Here is a 21,492-nt window from a genome sequence, read left to right on the forward strand (position 1 = left end):
TTTGTCCTATTTTGTGTGTTGTTTTTTTTTTTGGGTGTGTCTCTATTTCCTGGTAACATTCAGATGTGATGTAATTTAGTTCAATACTAAAGAATGCTGGAAAAATAATTTAAATGTGATTTTCAGTTTTCTTCTCCATTAAAAAAATTTAAGATGGATAATTCTGTCTATAATACTAGTAAAAAAAATATTACTTTGGTGGTTCCATTCATGTGTCCTGGGTGTCAGTGAACTCATCACAGTGTATTTGCAGAATCTCCAGCCATTAGTCTCCTCAGTCAGCAATATACAGATCACCATATTTTGTTCATTTGTTGGTGAAACCATTCTTTTCTAAAGCATGTCTGGTTTTGGGGGGTAGATTTGCTTATTACTTTATTGTTAACTGTATCTCTTTGTTTGCTCTCATTGCACCCACCTGTAGTAGTTTACTCCCCTTTCTGATTTGGTATTTTCCATGTGATATGAGACTAGAACCCAAAACCGCTTGTTGAATGGTGTATAAAAATGATAGAAGGTTCTGGGTGAGAAACTGAAGAACTTCCTGTGCATGGAGCTTTAGTGCTAGGACCTTGTTGTGTTGGTTTTTACTGCTTAGAAGTAAAAGGTGGTATAACAGGGTGGTATATTTAACTTCCCCTGAATAATGGATCTCTTAAAATTCTGTCTTATTAAGTCTAACTCAAGTGGATGGAGAATAATTAAGTGGATGGAAAATAATTCTTTTCTGGATGTCTTGATAGTCTACTTCTTGTGAGAACCCAACCCACAAGCTTGTATACCAGGATACCTGTATGCATTGGTATATTGTTTGTTGCAATTCAGAACGCAATGCAATACCATGAGCAGAAATTAGAGGCTTTAAATAACTGTGAGGTTGCATGTAAAATAGCCACATGTGCCTGTTATCTCGGTATTTATATTTAAACAGGATCTTTTGCTAATCTATTTTCTTTGAGGTAAAATTATCTTTGTAGATGCACTTTTCTGTGTTTATGTTGATGGTAACTTAGGCTGTGTATTGTATTTAATATTCCTGGCAATACTGAATCCATCCAGTTTCAGTGAATACTGGTTAGAGTTTTAGTCATACATTTCTTTATGGTTGTTTCACTTTTTCCTGTTGTAGAACTCATGGAGTCATAATGTTTAAGAGCTGGACTGTCCTTGGGAATGATCTAATACGACTCCTACATTTTGTAGACGAGGATGAGATTGTGACTTGTTTAACCTATGGATAAAAATTGAATTCTTTTTGATTCTCAATCCCATGTTTTTCCTGTTCTGGCATATGCTTGCCCAAGTAAAAAAATGTAAAAGATAGAGTCTTAGATTATTGTAGTCTCTGTAACAGAGGTCTGCAAAAGTTTTATGTCACACTCCAGCAGCATAAAAAAATGTATCTGCATTCCCAATATGTGTATGTTTTTTGTAAACTATGTACTATAATATTATGTACATAAGACATTAACAAAAATAATGAGATAAAGATGAAAAATATTTTAGAACAATTTAAAATGTATTATTTCCATGTTTTTGATTCCACTTAAAATATTAGTAATTTTAGAAATAAGTATGATTGAATGTCTTCACTTACAAAAAAACTTTTTATTTTGAAATAATTATAAATTCATGGCAAGTTGCAAAAATAGTACAAGGAGTCCTGTGTAACCTTCATTCAGTGTCCCTCAGTTGTAATATCTTATATAACACAACATGTTTATAACAACATTAAACCAGGGAACTAACATTGGTACAGTACTGTTAAGTAGCTATATTCAGATTTCATGTTTTTTAATGCACTCATTCATGTGTATGTGTGTGTATAGTTCTGTGCAATTTGATAACATTTCATGTCTGGATTCATTTAGCCACCACCACAATCAAGATACAGTACTGTTCCGTCACTGCCAAGAAACTCCCTCACGCAGCTCAAGGTCTCCTCCTTCCCCACCCTCCCCATCCCTATTTACTGGCAACCTGTAATTTGTTCCCCATCTCTATAATTGTGTCATTTTGAGAATGTTACATAAATGGAATCATACTGTATGTAATCTTTTGAGATGGACTTTTCTTCACCCAACCCAATGCCCTAGAGAACCATCCGAGCTGTCGTATGTATCAGTAGTTCATTTCTTTTTAGTGCTGAGTGGGGTTCAGTGTATGGATGTACAACAGTACACAGTTTGCTAACTCTTCACCTGTTGAAGAGCATAGGAGTTGTTTCCAGCTTTTGGCTGTTACAAATAAAGCTACTGTGCACATTTGTTCTTTTTTTTAAAAATTTTTTATTTATTTATTTTTGGTTGTGTTGGGTCTTCGTTTCTGTGCGAGGGCTTTCTCCAGTTGCGGCGAGCGGGGGCCACTCTTCATCGCGATGCGCGGGCCTCTCACTATCGCGGCCTCTCTTGTTGCGGAGCACAGGCTCCAGACGCGCAGGCTCAGTAATTGTGGCTCACGGGCCTAGTTGCTCTGCGGCATGTGGGATCTTCCCAGACCAGGGCTCGAACCCGTGTCCCCTGCATTAGCAGGCAGACTCTCAACCACTGTACCACCAGGGAAGCCCTGCACATTTGTATATAGATTTTTGTGTGAACATAAGTTTTCATTTCTCTGGTGTAAGTGCCCAAGAGTGTAATTGCTGGGTTGTATTCTAAGCGTATGTTTAGTTTTACAAGAAATGGCCAGACTATCTTCCAGACTGGCTATATATTCCCAGCAGCAATGTATGAAAGAGCCAGCTTCTCTACATGCTTGCCAGAATTTGGTTATTTTCACTGTTTTTAAAAAATTGTAGTCATTTTAATAGTTGTGTAGTGATAGCTCATTGTAGTTTCAATTTGCCTTTCCCTAGTGGGTAAATTGTTTCCCTAATGAGCAAATTGGGTTGTTTCTCATTGTTGAGTTTTGAGAGTTCTTTATATATTCTAGATATAAGTCTTTTGTTAGATATGTGATTGGCACAAATTTTCTACCCATCCACAGCTTGTCTTTTCATCCTCTTAACAGGGATTTTTACAGAGGCAAGAAGGTTTTAAATTTTCATGTAGTGCATTTAATCATTGTTTTTTCTTTTATGATTGTTCTTTTGGTGTCATGTCTATGGACTGTTCACCTAGTCCTAGGTCTCAAAGACTTTTTTTCCCCTGTGTTTTCTTCTAAAAGTTTTATAGATTATGTTTTACAAGGTAATCACATTTTTACCTTACAGCTTTTGATAAAGCACTGGTATTGGTAACACGCAGTTGTCAGCTCTCCCATTTTCTTGTTGCTTGCTTGTATTTTGCTTTATTAATATTATGTTTAATCTCCCTTTCTTTGCAAAAATCTTAAAAATCCATCCATGAGTGATATCATAATTCTACTGAGATCGGCAGATCTACTTACTTGGGCCCATGCGGGCTGCAGCATGTTGTGATCTGCTGACAGTGAACAGGTGAGGACATCACAGACAACCCCTCCAGGGTGTGAAACTGCTACCTCTCCCTTAGGAGACTTTTATCTACTGCAATACTGTGTGTGTAGTCAGCGTCGCAAACAGAAACCCTTCTGAATATTTTAAGCTAGAAGAGATTTCATACAAGGTATTAGGTGCTTACAGAATTGTTAGAAGGGCCTAACAGCAGGTTTTAGGGGGTCAATCCAGAGGTAACTCACCAGGGCAGCTCAGAGGCCACCCTGGGAGCTGTGCTGGAATCCAGACCTCGTGCCACCTCTGCCACTGCTGCATTTGCCTCTAGATACTCTGAAAACTGCAGGACAGACCCCAACTTGCAGCCCTGGATTAGGAAGTCAGATCAAGACACCTCTGCTGCTGGTGCTCCTGGCGCCCCACTTCTCGTCACCCAAGAAGCTGGGGGATGGACTCTGGAATTATGCTGTAGAGAAATCTCATATTTCCACAACTGTGCTTGCCCCCCAAACAACTAAAAAGGCTCCTTTCTAATTGCTCATAGGTAGGCGGGAGGTGAAGTGCGCCAATCTGTGGTGTACAGCATAGTTCACGTAAATGCCGTAAGACGGAAGCAGCCTGATGCAGGACCAAGAGCAGGTGCTGGTGTCAGTCTGACACATTGAATATTAGTAAACCTCAAATTTCAAATTTAAGATAACACATATATACTATCTTCTAGTATTTTCTTTTTACCTTATTGCCTTGAGAACCCTTCTTTTGAGGCTTGCATTTACTCCACTTTGAACTTAATACATTTTGCATGACTAAGTAGTAGGAACATAGCAGGTCTGGTATGATTTTTTTCCCAAATATTTAAATTTTATTCTTAATGTCTCACAATTTTTGAAACCATATTTTTCCTTTTTTTAATAAATATATACAAGTATAAAATGTTACTGTTTTGGGGAACACGCATTAAATTCAGTCAACATTATTCTCTTACTGTCTGGACCTGAGCTTTCCCTCTTACACCTATGTTTTCCCCAGCTCTCCCTGGAGAATTCTGTGAAAGAAGTGGATTTTCTCCTAGAACTGTGCTTTGGTGTCAGAGGCACTCCAGCCAGCAGCCAGCAGTACTTTGGTTTCTATTTGTTGAAAATAATTAAAGTTTGGTTTGTTTTATTGCATACTTTGAATTTTATTCCTGGGTGTAACAAATTTTGGCATAAAACCAAAAATTGAGACATACAGATATCTTTGCAAAGACTGGTTTTATATGGTCTGTAATGACAGTCAATTTAAAATACAATAAAATAAGTTATATTAAAAACTTTGAGTATGTGTTCATGTGCATTTTTCTAGTGAGAAGTCTGTAGGTTCATCAGATTCTCAAAACAGAGGCCATGACCCAGGAAAGATTAAAAACGGCTGCTCTAGAGGTATAAGTTCAATCAAGATATTTGCCAAACATTTAACACCAGGGCTTCTGCCCTCAGTCACAGATCCCTTCCCTGATCTCCATCCTGTATCTGTAGACTTTTTTCAGGACATGAAAAGAAAATTATTGTTACCCAAGTGTTTAGGGAAGGGCCAAGGAACATCATAAGAGGTCATTATTAGATGAGAAGAGACACCTGGAAGTCAATTATATCACCCCAATAATTTTTTTTTTTAAGAAGATATGTTCCCATATGGCTGATGGTTTCCTGAAAAATAATGTGCTATACATGTCAAGACATAGTAAACTGTTGATATTTGCAATCCAGTATATTACATCTTGGGGGATTTATTTGAATGCTTGAAATAGTTATAAAAATAATTTATGTTCAACTCTAGAGCCTAAAATTGTACAAATGGGGAAGGAATCTACAAACTTAAACTCTGTAATTCATTTAAAATAGGTAAGAGATGATTCAGAGATACATAAATGTGTTGGATTTTCACATCCGATATGTCACATTTTCACATAGTTTTAGTTTTGTTTCTTAACTAATGACCTCTCTTCGTATGCCAAAGCCTAAGTGGAATGTAGCATGGTTTGTAGAGATTTTAAAACCTTTTGTTTAAACAAAATCATGCACAGAGATCGCTAATATAAAGTGATGAAAGGAGAGATGGTTTTTGTTGAAGTAGGGGGCAAGAAAAGCCTTACTTTTTGTACATTTCCCTTTACCGCCTCCCCTCCCCCCCGACACAAATAGAGTTATGAGGGCTTTAGAAACAGGTGGGCCTAATGTAATCACAAGGGCCTTTAAAAGAAGAAGCAGGAGGCAGCGGAGTCAGAACCAGAGAGATGGCATCATGAAGAGGAATTGACCGGGCGTTGCTGGCACTGAAGATAGAAGGCGGCCGTGAGCCGAGGAATGTGGGCAGCTTCTATAAACCAGTAAAGGCAAGAAAATGGATTCTCCTTAGAGCTTCCAGACAGGAATGCAGCTCTACTGACACTTTGATTTTAGCCCGGTGAGACCTGTTTTGGACTTCTGACTTCCGGAACTGTAAGACATATATTCATTACCACTAAATTTATGGTAATTTGTGATTGCAACAATAGCAAACTGATACAGTGCTTACTTAATACATTTTAGGAGTAAACATTCTTTCTTAACACAGCCTGCTGAATTTTACCCTCGTCTATTTCAACATCTCTTTCTCTGTACCTGGTTTTCCCTTTTCAGAAAGAGAAGAACCAGGAGATCCTAAAATGTCTTCAGATTTATCAATTTCACTTTAATTCTTTATAGGTTTATAATATATGCAGTATAAATTAATAAAAGAATCCGAGTGCTTACCTTTTCTATGTTGGTCGTGATGAAGTTAGAAAAGAATGTGGCAGGACCCTATTGTAGATAATAATCAAACAGTTAACAACAGTTAACTACCAAGCATCAGATGACTGAGTGCCAAAGTGAGTGGTAGGGATAGTAGTAGGTATCATGAAAGAGCAAAGCAGAGAGCAGCTATTTTAGAATGGAACAACCTCTGAAGGCTTTGTGAAAGAGATTTTTGAGCTAGGAATATGCTCTTAAAGGTATTGGGGAAATTGGTTCCAACAAAAAATAATCTATGTTATTAGAAACACAAAACTTAAAGTTTACTGGTTTAATTATTATTTTATTTATTTATTATTTTATTATTTTTTGTGAACACATGGGAGAAATATATTTTTCATATTGAACTTTCTATGGTGGAGGAGAGACTTGTAGAATTTTAAAAACTTGTAAATGCAAACTACAGTAAATTGATGAAATATTTGTCTTGATAATGTGAAGTATAATACCTGAGATATCTATATTCCCTGTGTTGCCTGAGTGATATATTGCCTTGAGTGATACATATTGTTTTTTCGTTGTATTTTAATGTTTAAATCTCAAAATATGATTGGAAACCTAGTATGATCTAATCTGAGTTCATCGTGTTATAAGTGCTAAAAACATTGACCATGATTACATTTTTGAAGGAAAGGTATTACATGGGCTTGCTAAAGATAATTATGTTAGACTAACCTTACTTTTTAGATAGGATTATTGGACTGTGGGTCAAGAGAATGCAGAAGGTACAGTATAACTGGATTTCAGCCAAACATTTTATGAGATTTCTCTCTGTTGACAGGGAGAGGCTGTGGGCTGGATGGCCATAAAATTAGGTGGAAATGTGATTGGTTGAGTAGCACCTCTAAAATTAATAATGAATTGATGACAGCTGGAGAAAAATTTCTAGTGACATGCTGAAAGTTGCTGTACATATTTTTGTAATGATGTGAATGAAAACATTGATACCATGCTTATCAAATTTTTGGATGAAATGAATTTTTTAGGGTTGACTTTTGAAAATAATATTTCTGACTGAAATGGTGGGCTAAGGCTAACATGATAACTTAATGGAGCTTGATGTGAAGTCCTGTATATGAGTTCAGAAAACAGCTGCATAATTATAGGGGTGAAGGAGATGTGGTTGAGTACAAACAACTTAGGTATTTTAATTACTCTGATAAACTCAATATAGATATAAAATGTACTACAACTGTAAGAAAGGCTTCATAGAATTGTCATCTGGACTACTGGGGGAGGAGGTTCAGAAGAGGAAAGGTATCAGTCTTACTTTATACTGTACTGCCCAGATTATACCTGGAGTATTGTGTTGAGTTCTGGATGTGACATTTGACGAGTCAGAAAACAGAAAATAACAAGTGTTGGCGAGGATGTGGAGAAATTGGAACACTTGTACATTGTTGGTAGGAGTTTATGATCGTACAGCTACTGTGGAAAACAGTTTGACCACAAACAGTTAAACCAAAAATTATGATATGACCTACATGTTCTGTTCCTGTGTACGTACCCAAAAGAACTGAAAACAGGTATTCAAAGAAATATTTGTAATGAATGTTCATGGTGGTGCTTACATAGCAGTTTACTTTAGCTAAAAGGTAGAAGCAACCCAAATGTAATCAACTGATGAATGGATAACCAAAATATGGTATATGTGTACAATGGAATATTATTCAACCATAAAAATGAAGTACTGATAAATGCTTCAAAGTGCATGAACCTCAAACGTTATGATTAGTGAATGAAGCTGGACACAAATGATCACATATTGTATGAGTCCATTGATATGAAATATCTAGGACAGGTAAATCCATGGAGACATAAATCAGTTCGGTGGCTGCCAGGGGCATGGGGAATGGGGAGTGACTGCTTGATGGGTATGGGTTTCCTTTGGGGGTGATGAAAATGTTTTTCATTTCATCATGGAACTAGGTAGAGGTGTTGTTGGTTGCAAAACACTGTGAATATACTAAATGCCATTGATTTGTACACTTAAAAAGGTTAATTTTATATCATGTGGATTTTAGCTTAATTTAAAAAAAGTATCAGTACATAGAAATCAGTTGGATAGTATTGAGAGTCCAGAAATAAACCCTATGATCAATCAAGTTTTTAAAAAATTTGACAAAGGTGCCAAGACAATTCAATAGGGAAAGAACAGCTTTTTCAGCAGTGTTGAGCCATCTGGAGATCCCCATACAAAATGAATTTGAACCCCTTCCTCACACAATGCACAAAAATTAACTAAAAATGGATCACAGATCTAAATGTAACAGCTAAAATTATAACATTCTTCAAAGAAAATATGAATAAATCTTAGTGACCTGGGTTAGGCAAAGCCTTCTTAGATATGACTCTAAAAGCACAAGCAACAAAAGATAGGTAAATTGGACTTCATCAAAATTAAAAACGTTTGTGCCTCAAAGGATACCATCAAGAAAGTGAAAAGACAACCCACAAAATGGGAGAAAATATTTGCAAGTCTTGTATCTAGGATGTATAAAGAACTCTTAACAACTCAATAATAAAAAGGCAAACATCCTAATTAAAAATGATGAGTAAGTTGATGAATTTTATGGTAAGTGAATTATCTCAATAAAAACTGTTAAAAAATGAGTCAAGTGGAATATGTTTAGCGATTTCTAGTCTTATGGGAATCAAAAATTGAAATCCTACTCTTTCACTGCTTTTCCTTTTGCCCTCCCCCATTCCATCTCCCAACTTCTATCAGCTGTACCTTTTATCCTTACAAGGTTGTAAACATTTACATTCTGTTCTGTAACCTTAATGAAATCCTTGGTGCTTTGTTTTTGTATCGGTCATACATCTTTTAATTACCATGCAAATACTAATTGCAGAATGGAGTAGTGAGTTTATGGTTACATTTCCTTCTCTCCACACCAGTGTCATGATCCCATGCCAATAGAAGGATGATGTTCCTAGTATCAAAGACGAATGGATTATCTTTTCCTATAATCTATCAATTGCTCAAAATCATGTCATATGTATATGTTTTCACACTTGAACCATTACTTCCTTGAATAGCTTTTTTGTTTTTCCTAATGTATCATTTTGGTTGTTTTTGGCAGCATTTTACGGAATATCCACCCACAGGTGACATATCTGGTGGTTCTGATCTTTCTCTTATTGCCATTGGCTGCTGTAACTCCAAGCATCTTTTTTTCACTTACTAAAAAGCAGGAGGAAGGGGATAGGATGAGTGCTTCTTTTGTTTTTTGTTTTTTTTTTGGATCTTCCCCCTTTTAAAATATATTTTTGAAAAATTTTAAAACAAAGTTGTGAGAATAGTAATATGAACTGTCTAACTTTCACCTAGATTCATCAGTTACAAACATTTTGCTATATTTGCTTTTTCCTTCCTTTATCTTTTGTTTCTATAAATCTAGATCCAGTTGTCTTTATTTTGGTGAATCTTTAGAGAGAAAGTTGCAGAGATCATGATTCTTTACCCTTAAATACTTCATCACATATCACATAAGAAAAGGTGTGATCATGGAACAATGATTAAATTCAGGAAATGTAATTGTCACAGGTTGAGATCTCTGGGGAGCAGATGCTGAGCTAGAATTAGGATTGTATTTACAAAAGTGGAAGAAGGAAGCAGGATTGGACACGTGGAGCTGTCAGATTGTGATGACACCCTGTCTGCCAGCACAAGGAGCACATCTGGAGTTAAGACTGTCCATTAGGGGAGTTCCATGTTGGGCAGAAATTGCTTGGCCTGTAACTTGTGTTTTTCATTTATGGGCTGGGATTTGTCCGGAGAATATCGAGACCCTCTCTGGAAGGCTGAAGCTAACTCTGATGAAACTAACAGCTTAACCACACTCCTCACACTCCTCACTCCTGGTAGTGAGTCTTTTGGATGTGAGTGGTAGATTTCCATGTCTACCACAACACAGTACTATTATCTAATATACAGTCCATGTGCAAATTCACCAGTTGCCCAGTAATGCTCCTTATGGCAAATCTTCCCTCCCACCATCGGATCTCTCTTTTTATCTTGGTTGGAGGAAAGTCTTTCAAGAAGCTCCCCAGATGACTTTCCTGTAAGTCTCATTGGCTTAAACTGAGTTGCTCGTTCACCTCAGTTGATCAGGCCAGTTGCTGGCAAAGGAGAATGGGATTTCCAGGGCTTGTTTAGACCTGTAGTGATTTATCCCATGGGTCTGGGCGAGAGTCTGCCTTCCCTAATCCTGTGCTTCTCACCTGATGCCTTAAAAAAAAGAAAAAAAAAAAGAAAAGAAGAAAAAAAAAGATTGGATTCCTTTAGCAAGGAATAAGGAAGGAAAAGCTGTAGGTAGACAGCATTCTGCTGGAGTTTTCTGTTGCATATCTCTTTGTTGTTGTTGTTAAGAAAAGAAACACATGCATTCCTGTCAAAACCAACTTCTTAGTTATTCTGTCTTTGGAACAGAATCCATTCCTTTCTTCCTTTCATGGAGTTCACTAATTTTCTGTATTAATAGAATGAATTATAGTTTAGTCCTGCTGTACACCTGCCATTCTGGGATTTCTTTTTCATTTCACTCTTGGATCATTTCCACTGTTTCTTGTGTGCTCACATCCACTTTATTGGCTTTCATTCTTGCTTGCTACAGGACGCCCTCAAGTAATGTTCTTACATGTCTGAAACTGTCTTTATTCTGCCTTCTCGATTGATCATTTGGATGTAAAAGTCTAGGTCAAAATTACTTAATTCTGGAAGTTTTCACGACATTGCTCTGTCTTCTACAATTGAGAGTTTGATTTTAGTCAGATTCTTAATTGTTTTTTCCTCAAATCATTTAGAATAATTTTTGGCTATGAGATTTCCCAGGATTTGTCTACGTGCCTCTTTCATGGAACAGAGGGTAGGTCACTTGTTTTATTCATTCATTATTCATTACCTGGCTCCCTGTTTTATTTTATACCTGTACTTTATTACTGACCTTCTTTTATTCTGGGTGATGTTAACATCAGTGTGGATGGTTCATTCAAAGCCCTTGACAATACCTTTGACAGACACTGCACCTATTAGTCATTCTTCTCTTTCTTAAGACTAGTTTTTTTCAGGTGTTTAGGGTTCACCTGCTTCACGGGCTCCTCCCCAACCCAAAGGGGGCAGTTTGTAAAGCAGCCTAAAGTCAATAGTGTTAGTTTCATTCTCCTTGCCAGTGATTGGTTCAGGCATGGTGACATATAAAGGAAGTCCTCTGGGAGTCTGGTTTCCTTCAATTTATGAAGGCACACACCTTCTTTTGGATGTGGTCACGTGAGCTCATGATACATGGAGCTGCTGCAGCCATTTTGGGTCATTGAGAAGAAAGCAAGATGATGAATGACCCCCAACTCAAAAATTAACTTGTTTAAAATTGAATTCCTGATCTTCAGTGCTCCCCAACCCCAGTTTTTTGCTCCATCTTTCCAGTTGCTCAGGCCAAAAAATCTTGCCGTTATCCCTAACTTTATTGTATGCACATAGAATATGGACATCCCACATCCTATTCATTAGAAGATCCTAAAAGCTCCCCCTTCAAATTATATTTGCAATCTTAACTACTGTTTCCTATTGACATCACTACCATCCTGGTCCAAGTCACTGCCATTTCTTGCCTGGGTTACCACAACAGAGCAGGGGTTACCCAGGGAATTTTCTTAGGGTTCAACTAGACAGATGTTTGGATTGCCATAGGCCATATTTGACATCAGATTTACTTAAGAGGATATGGGACAGGAAACACAGCTTACCAGCAGAGAAGAATCAGATACTCTCTTTGGTAGGAGTCCTTGTAGCAGTCTACAAAGAGAACAGCTGGAACCATTCTCTGTGCCTCTCCCCTCTTCCAAGTGAAGCTTAAGTAAGAGTAATGAGGCTCACATGATGGATATGTAACTAACTTTGCTTAGGAGCCCCATGTTCCACAAGAGCCGTTATCTTGTGTAACAAGATACAAGCCATGAGCATAGCTTCCAGGATCTCTGCAAGGTATGTGCCGAATTATAGGAGTCACCATAGTAAGGGAAGCCCACAGTTACAGCCACTCACCGGGTATTTATTGTTTCTCTCGGTCAGAAGCAACTTACCAATAGTCATTTTTACCATAAGCAACGTTGCCTAGTAACACAGCTGACATTCTGCCTGTATGGTTTCCAGGGGAACAGAGCTAGAAGATGAACTGAATCCAAGAGCAATTTCTCAGGCTCAAAGACAAGGGTTTTGCTAACACTTCAGTCACAAATAGCCTCGCAGTGAGAGTTCCCCGGCATCAGTGCTTCTCCCCTGTGCTCTGTTCTCAGCACAGTAGCCAGAGCAGTCCTTTCAAATGTATGACAGTCACGTTACTCTTCTGCAGACCGTGCAGTGGCTCCCCAGAGCACAGCTGCCTACAGGCCTTACCTGAGTTGGTCCCTCCTTACCGCTCTAATCCTTTTCTCCTATTACTCTTTCCCTTACTCATCTGCTCTCACCATCCTTGTTCTTGCTCTAATGTACCAGCCATGTTCCCGCCTTAGGGCCTTTGTGATTGCTCTTCCCGTGGCTGGAATATGCTTACTCCTGATAGCTACCTGGCTGAGTTTTCAGATCTTTGTTTAAATGTCACCTTTTTAATGAGATGTGCTCTGACTGTTTAAAAATTGCAACGCCTGCCACCTCTGGCACTTGCCAGTCTGTGATTCTTCTCTACTTTTTCTTTTTCCTTTCTTCCCCCCCCATAGCTTCTCTAATCTTTTTATGCCTCATAATTTACTTATTATTTCTATTGTCTATTGTCTTCCCTTGTTAGCATGTAAGCTCTAAGAAGGGCAGGATTCTTCTCTTTTGTTCATTGATGTATCTCAACTGCCTAGGACAGTGCCTGACACATGGTTGATGCTTAGTAGGTTTAAGTGCGCACTCAATTACAGAGGGCTTATTGTACACTGAGCATTTGACGTATATTCATTTAATCTTCATGAAACCCTCTTGAAATAGGTACTTTTATTATCCCTTTTAAAAATAAACGTGGAAACAGAGGTTAAGAGACTTGCTTCATGCTGCCTAGCTCATAAGTGAGTCCTTGCAAGCTGGCTCTGGAGCCTGTGTTCTTTCTTTCTTTCTTTATTTATTTATTTATTTTTGGCTGTGTTGGGTCTTCGTTTCTGTGCGAGGGCTTTCTCTAGTTGCGGCAAGTGGGGACCACTCTTCATAGCGGTGCGCGGGCCTCTCACCATCGCGCGCTCTCTTGTTGCGGAGCACAAGCTCCAGACGCGCAGGCTCAGAAATTGTGGCTCATGGGCCCAGCCGCTCCGCGGCATGTGGGATCTTCCCAGACCAGGGCTCGAACCCGTGTCCCCTGCATTAGCAGGCAGACTCTCAACCACTGCGCCACCAGGGAAGCCCTGGAGCCTGTGTTCTTAACTGTATGCAGTTAAGCATCTTTCTGCATATATGTTTTTAAACCTGATTTTAGATTATATCTTTTTGGTAAATTTCCCTTTATTAACTTAGAGGTTATGGCCATTTTAATGTCTTGATGTGTGTAGCCCAATTATTTTCCAGGATCCCATTAACCATATGTGAATGTATCCTTTAAAAAAAAAAAAAGATTATTGGGGTGATTTAATTGACTTCTGATCGTCCTCTTTCATCTAATAATGAACTCTTACGGTGTTCCCTAGTACTTCCCTAAATACTTGGGTAACAGTAAATTATTTTCCTTTTATGTTCTTGGAAGGGGGAACAGATACAGGATGGGGGTCAGAGAGGGTTTCATGATTAATCATAGTAGAAGCCTCAGTGTTAAATAGTGGGTGAATGTCTTGGTTTAACTGATAGCTAAAAACTTGCCATTCTCAATCTTGTCTGAATGATGGCCCCCTTTGAGAATCTAATGAAAACTATGGACCTCTTACATGAAAAATGCCTATAAACACACGCTTTAAAAATTTTATACAACTTATTGTATTGTAAATTGATTTCCATCACAGGCCATATAAAACCAGTCTCTGCAAAGATTTCTATAAAGTCGAGTTTTTGTTTTTGTGTAAAATTATATGCCACATCCAAGAATAAAATCCAAATATTTGCTTAAAGACATTGAACGTTTTATTTTCAAAAGTTAATTTTAATGGGAAGACTGGTTTATAATAAGTCAAAATTGTGGCATTGTTTTTGATATAGCAATACATATGTCATTTAAACATTTTCAAACTGTTTTTGTTTTAATGTCAACCAAAGCAGAAAACGTAATTTTTAAGATTTGTAGAAATAATTGGAATTAGATCACATAAGGCAAGGTTTTCTTTTTTTTAATTAAAAAAAGCCTTTTTAATAGACTTTATTTTTTATTTTATTTTATTTTTTATAAATTTATTTATTTATGGCTGCGTTGGGTCTTCGTTGCTGCGCACGGGCTTTCTCTAGTTGCAGTGAGCGGGGGCTACTTTTCGTTGCGGAGCGCGGGCTTCTCATTGCGGTGGCTTCTCTTACTGTGGAGCACAGGCTTTAGGTTCGCGGGCTTCAGTAGTTGTGGCACACGGGCTCAGTAGTTGTGGCTCACAGGCTCTAGAGTGCAGGCTCAGTAGTTGTGGCGCATGGGCTTAGTTGCTCCGCTGCACGTGGGATCTTCCCGGACCAGGGCTCGAACCCGTGTCCCCTGCATCGGCAGGCGGATTAAAAAAAGCTTCTTTCTTTCTTTCTTTCTTTCTTTCTTTATTTTTGGCTGTGTTGGCTCTTCGTTTCTGTGCGAGGGCCTTCCCTAGCTGCGGCGAGCGGGGGCCACTCCTCATCACGGTGCGCGGGCCTCTCACTGTCGCGGCCTCTCCCGCCGCGGAGCACAAGCTCCAGACGCGCAGGCTCAGTAATTGTGGCTCACGGGCCCAGCTGCTCCACGGCATGTGGGATCCTCCCAGACCAGGGCTCGAACCCGTGTCCCCTGCACCGGCAGGCAGACTCCCAACCACTGCGCCAGCAGGGAAGCCCAGCAGGCGGATTCTTAACCACTGCACCACCAGGGAAGTCCCTGTAGACTTTATTTTTTATAAAGACTTTTTTTCAGAGAGCAGTTTAAGGTTCACAGCCAAATTGAGAGGAAAGTACAGAGATTTCCCATAGATCCCTTCTCCCATTCATGCATAGCTTCTCGTATTAACAACAACCCCCATCAGGGTGGTGTATTTGTTACCACTGATGAATCTACACTGACACATCATAATCACCTAAAGTCCATAGTTTACATTATGGCTCACTTTTGGTATTGTACATTGTAGGGTTTGAACAGATGTGTAATGACGTATATCCACTATTATAGTATCACACAGAGTACTTTCCCTGCCCTAAAAATCCTCTGTGCTCTGCCTAATCATCCTCCCACCCCTCCCCGGCAACCACTGACTTTCTTTTTACTGTCACCATAGTTTTGCCTCTTCCAGAATGTCAGTATGTACAATATGTAGCTTTTTCAGATTGGCTTCCTTCACTTTAGCATTATGCATTTAACATTTCTTCATGTCCTCTCATGGCTTGATAGTTCATTTCTTTTTAGTGCTGAATAATATTCCACTGTTTGGATGTACCACAGTTTATCCATTCACCTACTGGAGGACATCTTGGTTGGCAATTATGAATAAAGCTGCTGCAAACATCCATGTGCAGGTTTTTGCATGGACGTGGTTTCAACTTGGGTGGAATACCAAAGCACCAGCTGCTGAGTCGTAAGGTAAAAGTATGTTTAGTTTTGTAAGAAACTGCCAACTGTTTTCCAAAGTGACTGTGTCGCTTTGCATTTTTACCAGCAGCAGTATGTCAGAGTTCTTGTTCCGCTACACCCTCTCCAGCAGTTGGTATCGTCATTGTTCTGGAATTGGCCATTCTAATAGGTGTGCAGTGGTACCTCACTGTTGTTTCAATTTGCATTTCCCTGATGATGCATGCTATGGAACATCTTTTCTATGCTTATTTGCTATCGGAGTATCCTTCCTGGTGAGATGTCTGTTAAGGTCTTTGGCCCATTTCTTAAAAAAATGTCTTAGGGCTTCCCTGGTGGCGCAGTGCTTGAGAATCTGCGTGCTAATGCAGGGGACACGGGTTCGAGCCCTGGTCTGGGAAGATCCCACATGCCGCAGAGCAACTAAGCCCGTGAGCCACAACTACTGAGCCTGCGCGTCTGGAGCCTGTGCTCTGCAACAAGAGAGGCCGCAACAGTGAGAGGCCCGCGCACAGCGATGAAGAGTGGCCCCCGCTTGCCACAACTAGAGACAGCCCTCGTGCAGAAACGAAGACCCAACACAGCCAAAAATAAATAAATTACTTAATAAATTAAAAAAAAAAAAAATGTTTTAAAATTTGAATTAGAGTATAGTTGATTTACAATGTTGCATTTGTTTCTGCTGTACAGCAAAGTGTGTCAGTTATACATATACATATATCCACTCTTTTTTAGATTCTTTTTCCGTATAGGTCATTACAGAGTATTGAGAAGAGTTCCCTGTGCTATACAGTAGGTCCTTATTAGTTATCTATTTTATATGTTATCTATTTTATCTATTTTATATGTAGGTCCTTATTAGTTATCTATTTTATATGTGGTAGTGTGTGGATGTCAATCCCAGTCTCCCAGTTTATCCCTCCCCACACACCCCCACTTTCCCCCCTGCTAACCATAAGTTTGCTTTCTACACCTGTGACTTAGCACTTTTCTGTGTACGGGAAGATGCTAGAGTCTGGGCTCATTGAAGTCATTCCTTTGGTACGCACCTTAGCTGTCTAGGGCCAGTATCCTGTTCTTTCCCATCCTGAGTCCCCTTAGGGTGCACTGTTGGGAGTTGGATCGTTTTTATTTTATTTATTTTTTAATTTTTAAAATTTATTTAGTTTTGACTGCGTTGGGTCTTCATTGCTGCATGTGGGCTTTTCTTTAGTTGCGGTGAGCGGGGGCTACTCTTCGTTGCGGTGCGCAGGCTTCTCATTGCAGTGGCTTCTCTTGTTGTGGAGCACAGGCTCTAGGCACGTGGGCTTCAGTAGTTGTAGCTTGTGGGCTCTAGAGGGCAGGCTCAGTAGTTGTGGTGCACGGGCTTAGTTGCTTTGCGGCATGTGGGATCTTCCTGGACCAGGGCTAGGACCTGTGTCCCCTGCATTGGCAGGAGGATTCTTAACCACTGCGCCACCAGGGAAGCCTGGGAGTTGGTCCATTTTTAAATCCGGTTCTTTTCTTTTTGTTGAGTTTTAAGAGTTCTTTGTTGTTTTTTTTTTTAAACAACCCTTTATTGGACATGTGTTTTGCAAATATCAATATTTTCTCCCAGTCTGTAGCTTGTCTTCTTATTCTTTTGATACTGTCTTTTGCAGAGCAGAAGTTTTTAATTTTAACGAAGTGCAGCTGATCAATATTCTTATTAGTTCTGTCATGGATTGTGCTTATGGTGTTATATCTAAAACATCATTGCCATACTCAAGGTCATCTAGGTTTGTACTAATGTTATCTATTAAGAGTTTTATAGTTTTGCATTTTACATTTAGGTTTATGACACCTTTTAAGTTAATTTTTGTAAAGGGCCTGGTGCTTTCTATTTTGGAATGTTATTAATTACTGATTCAATTTCTTTAATAGATACAGGCCTAGTTAGATTCTCTGTTTCTTCTTGTGTGAGTTTTTGCAGTTTTCTTTGCATGTCTTTCAAAGAATTGGTCCATTTCATCTAGGTTCTCAAATTGGTGGACATAGAGTTGTTCATAGTATTTCTTCATTCTTTTAAATGTTCATGGGATCTGTAGTGATGTCTGTTTTTTATTTCTGATATTAGTAATTTGTGTCTTTTCCCTTTTTTTCCTTAGTTAGCCTGGCTAGAGGTTTATGGATTTTACTGATTTTTTTTCAAAGAACCAACTTTTGGTTTCATTGATTTTCCTCTATTAATTTCATGTTTTCCGTTTCATTGGTTTCTGCCCTAATTATTATTATTTCTTTTCTTCTCTTTACTTTGCATTTAGTTGCTCTTTCTAGGTTTTTAAAATGGAAACTTAGTTTATTGATTTTCAGATCTCCTTTTCTAATATATGCATTCAGTGCTATAAATTCTCCTCTAAGGATTTCTTTTTTTTTTTTGCTGTATCCCACAAATTTTGGTAATTGTGTTTTCATTTTCATTCAGTCAAAATATTTAAAAAATTTTTCTTGAGATTTCTTCTTTGACCCATGTGTTATTTAGAAGTATTGTTTAATCTCCATGTGTTTTGAGATTTTTTCTATCTTTCTGTCATTGATTTCAAGCTTAATTTCATTGTGGTCTGAGAGTAGATGCTGTGTGATTTCTATTCTTTTAAATTTTTTTGGTGAATGTTCTATGTGAGCTTGAAAAGAATGTGTATTCTGCTGTCGCTGAAGTAGTCTATAGATGTCAATTATAACCAGTTGATTGATGGTGTTGAGTTCGACTATGTCCTTATTGATTTTCTGACTGCTATACCAGTCCATTTCTTATAGAGGGGTGTTGAAGTCCCCAACTATAATAGTGGATTCATCTATTTCTCCTTATATTTCTTATCAGTTTTTGCTTCACGTACTTTGTTCTCTTGTTAGGTAGATACATGTTGAGGATTGTTAATGTCTTCTTGGAGAACTGACCTCTTTATCATTCTCTAATGCCCCTCTTTATCCCTCATAACTTTCTTTCCTTTTAAGTCTGCTCTGTATGAAATGAGAATGGCTACTCTGTCTTTCCTTTTATTAGTGTTAGCATGGTAAATTTTTTTCCATCCATTTACTTTTAATCTTTGTGTCTGTTTATTTAAAGTGGGTTTCTGGTGGGTCTTGGTTTTTGATCCACTTTGACAATCTCTGTCTTATAATTGATTCATTTAGACCAGTGATGTTCAAAGTGATAATTGACACAATTGGATTAATTTCTATCATATTTGTTTTCTGTTTGTTGCCCTTGTTCTTTGTTTCCTTTCTTTTCTTTTTTTTTTCCTTCCAGTCTTTTTCTGCCTTTTATGGTTTTGAGTATTTCATCTAATTCTGTTTGTCTCCTTTGTTAGCATATCAATTATACTTCTTTTTAAACTGTTTTTAGTCATTGCCCTGTAGTTTCCAATATCTATTTACAACTAATTCAAGTCCACTTTCAAATAATACTATACTGCTTCATGAGTAGAGTGAGTGCCTTATAGTAAAATAATTCTAATTCTTCCCTCCCTTCCCTTATATCAGTGCTGTCCTTCATTTCACTTATAGGCATACATAATTGAATTCATTGTTGCTATTATTATTTTGAACAAATTGTTGTCTATTAGATCAATTAAGACTAAAAATTGTAAAAGTTTGTATTTTATGTTCTCTTATTCTTTCTTCGATGCCTTCCTTTCTTTATGTAGATCTGATTTTCTGACCTATATCATTTTCCTTCTCTCTAAAGAACTTTTTTTAAACATATTTTGCAAGGCAGGTCTATTGGCAATAAATTCTCTCAACTTTTGTTTAAGAAAGTTTTTATTCTCTTTCACTTTGGAAGGGTAACTTTGCAGGGTACAGAATTCTCCGTTTGTTTGTTTGTTTCTATAAACATTTGAAATATTTCACTCCTCTCTCTTCTTGCTTGCATGGTTTCTCGGAAGAAGGTGGGTGTAATTCTTATCTTTGTTCCTCTACAGGTAAGGTTTATTTATTTTTTCTCCTCTGGCCTCTTCCAGGATTTTTTAATTTATCTTTGATTTTGAACAGGATATCCTGGGTGTGTGTTTTTGTTTTTTTGTTTGTTTGGCATTTATCCTGCTTGGTGTTTTCCGACCTTCCTGGATCTGTGGTTTTGGTATCTGATATTAGTTTGGGGAAATTCTCAGTCATTATTGTTTCAAATATTCTGTTTCTTTCTTTCTTTCTTCTCGTATTCTTATTACATGTATGTTAGATCTTTTGTAGTTGTCCCACAGTTCTTGAATATTCTTTTTTTTTTTTTTTTTCAGTCTTTTTTCTCTTTGCTCTTCAGTGTTCTCTTTCTTTTCAGGTTTCTATTGATATAGCCTCAAGCTCAGATATTCTTTCTTTAGCCCATCAATGGCTCTCTTTATTTCAGTTACAGTGTTTTGGATCACTACTATTTCTTTTTGACTCTTAGAATTTCCTTCTCTCTGCTTACATTGCCCATCTTTTCTTGCATGCTTTCTTTCTACTTTATCCATTAGATACCATATTAATCATGGTTGTTTTGAATTCCCAGTCTGGGAACTCCAACATCCTGCCTTATCTGAGTTTGGTTATGATGCTTGCTCTGTCTCTTCAAACTGTTTTTGTTTTGTTTTGTTTTCCTTTTAGCATGCCTTGTAATATTTTCTTGGTAGCTGGACATGGACTTACAGTACCAAGTGAAAGAGACTGATTTAAGTAGGCTCTCAGTAAAGTGGTGGTGAGGTGTGTGTGTGGGGGGGTCAGCCTTTGCCTCCAGACTGTGGATTTCACAAGTGCTTCTCAGTTTTCTTCCCTACCTTAGGTGGCACAGGATGGCCAGAGGGAGCTGGGGTTGGGTATTTCCCTTCTCCTAGCTCAGTCAGGCTCTGGCTAAACAGTTTCTTAATTTCTCCTGAGGGCAGACTTAGTTAAGAAGAACAGAATGCTTTGGAGTATTTCAAAATATTTTTCCCCTCCCCCTGCCAGAAACTTGAGGGGATTTTTCTTTGATATTCACTATGAGAACCAGGTGGAGCTCTTGGAGATAAAACTCACAAGTATGGGATTCCCCCTATTATTGGTCCCCTAGGAGTTTTTAACTCTCATTGTCCACACTGAGCCTCTAGCAGTTTGTCAGTTAAAGTTCAGGTTTTCTTACCCTGGCACTGGTTCCCATGGAAGCTTCTGCTCATGGATTTCTGTTCCCGTAAGTTGTGATTCTCTGCACCTGCCTGTCTCCAGTTTTGGGAGTAGTGGTTTGCCCTATGACCTCACTCCTCTTATGAATCTAAAAAGAGCTGTTGCTTTTTCAATATGTTTATCTTTTTACTTTTTTAAGACGGAGTGGTGACTTCTAAGTGTCTTTTCACGCCGGAATGAAAACCGGAAGTCTCTCCTCACTTTTTCTATTACCATACAGTTTCCTTTCCTGGAGGCAACCAGTATTATCAGCCTCTTGTGCATCCTTCCAGAGCTAGCCTACTATTCTTAAAATTTTTTAAATTAAGATGAAATTATTGATTTTTGAAGGGATATTCCATTAAAATCTTCTGTTTCTATGGTTATAAACCATTTCTCATTATGCTGTCATGTTTGTATGTTTTTCTATCTCTGAAACATCTTTCCC

At 38.2% G+C, this 21,492-nt stretch overlaps 1 protein-coding gene across 6 annotated transcripts in view; it reads left to right on the plus strand.

The window, feature by feature from the left end:
- The window catches only part of FRYL (FRY like transcription coactivator), a 293,684-nt gene that overhangs the window by 57,694 nt on the left and 214,498 nt on the right, over positions 1-21,492 (plus strand). The gene's annotated exons all lie outside the window — the stretch shown is intronic.

Source organism: Balaenoptera borealis (assembly GCF_965194805.1).
Source record: "Balaenoptera borealis genome assembly, chromosome: 4".
Classification (NCBI taxonomy): Eukaryota; Metazoa; Chordata; class Mammalia; order Artiodactyla; family Balaenopteridae; genus Balaenoptera; species Balaenoptera borealis.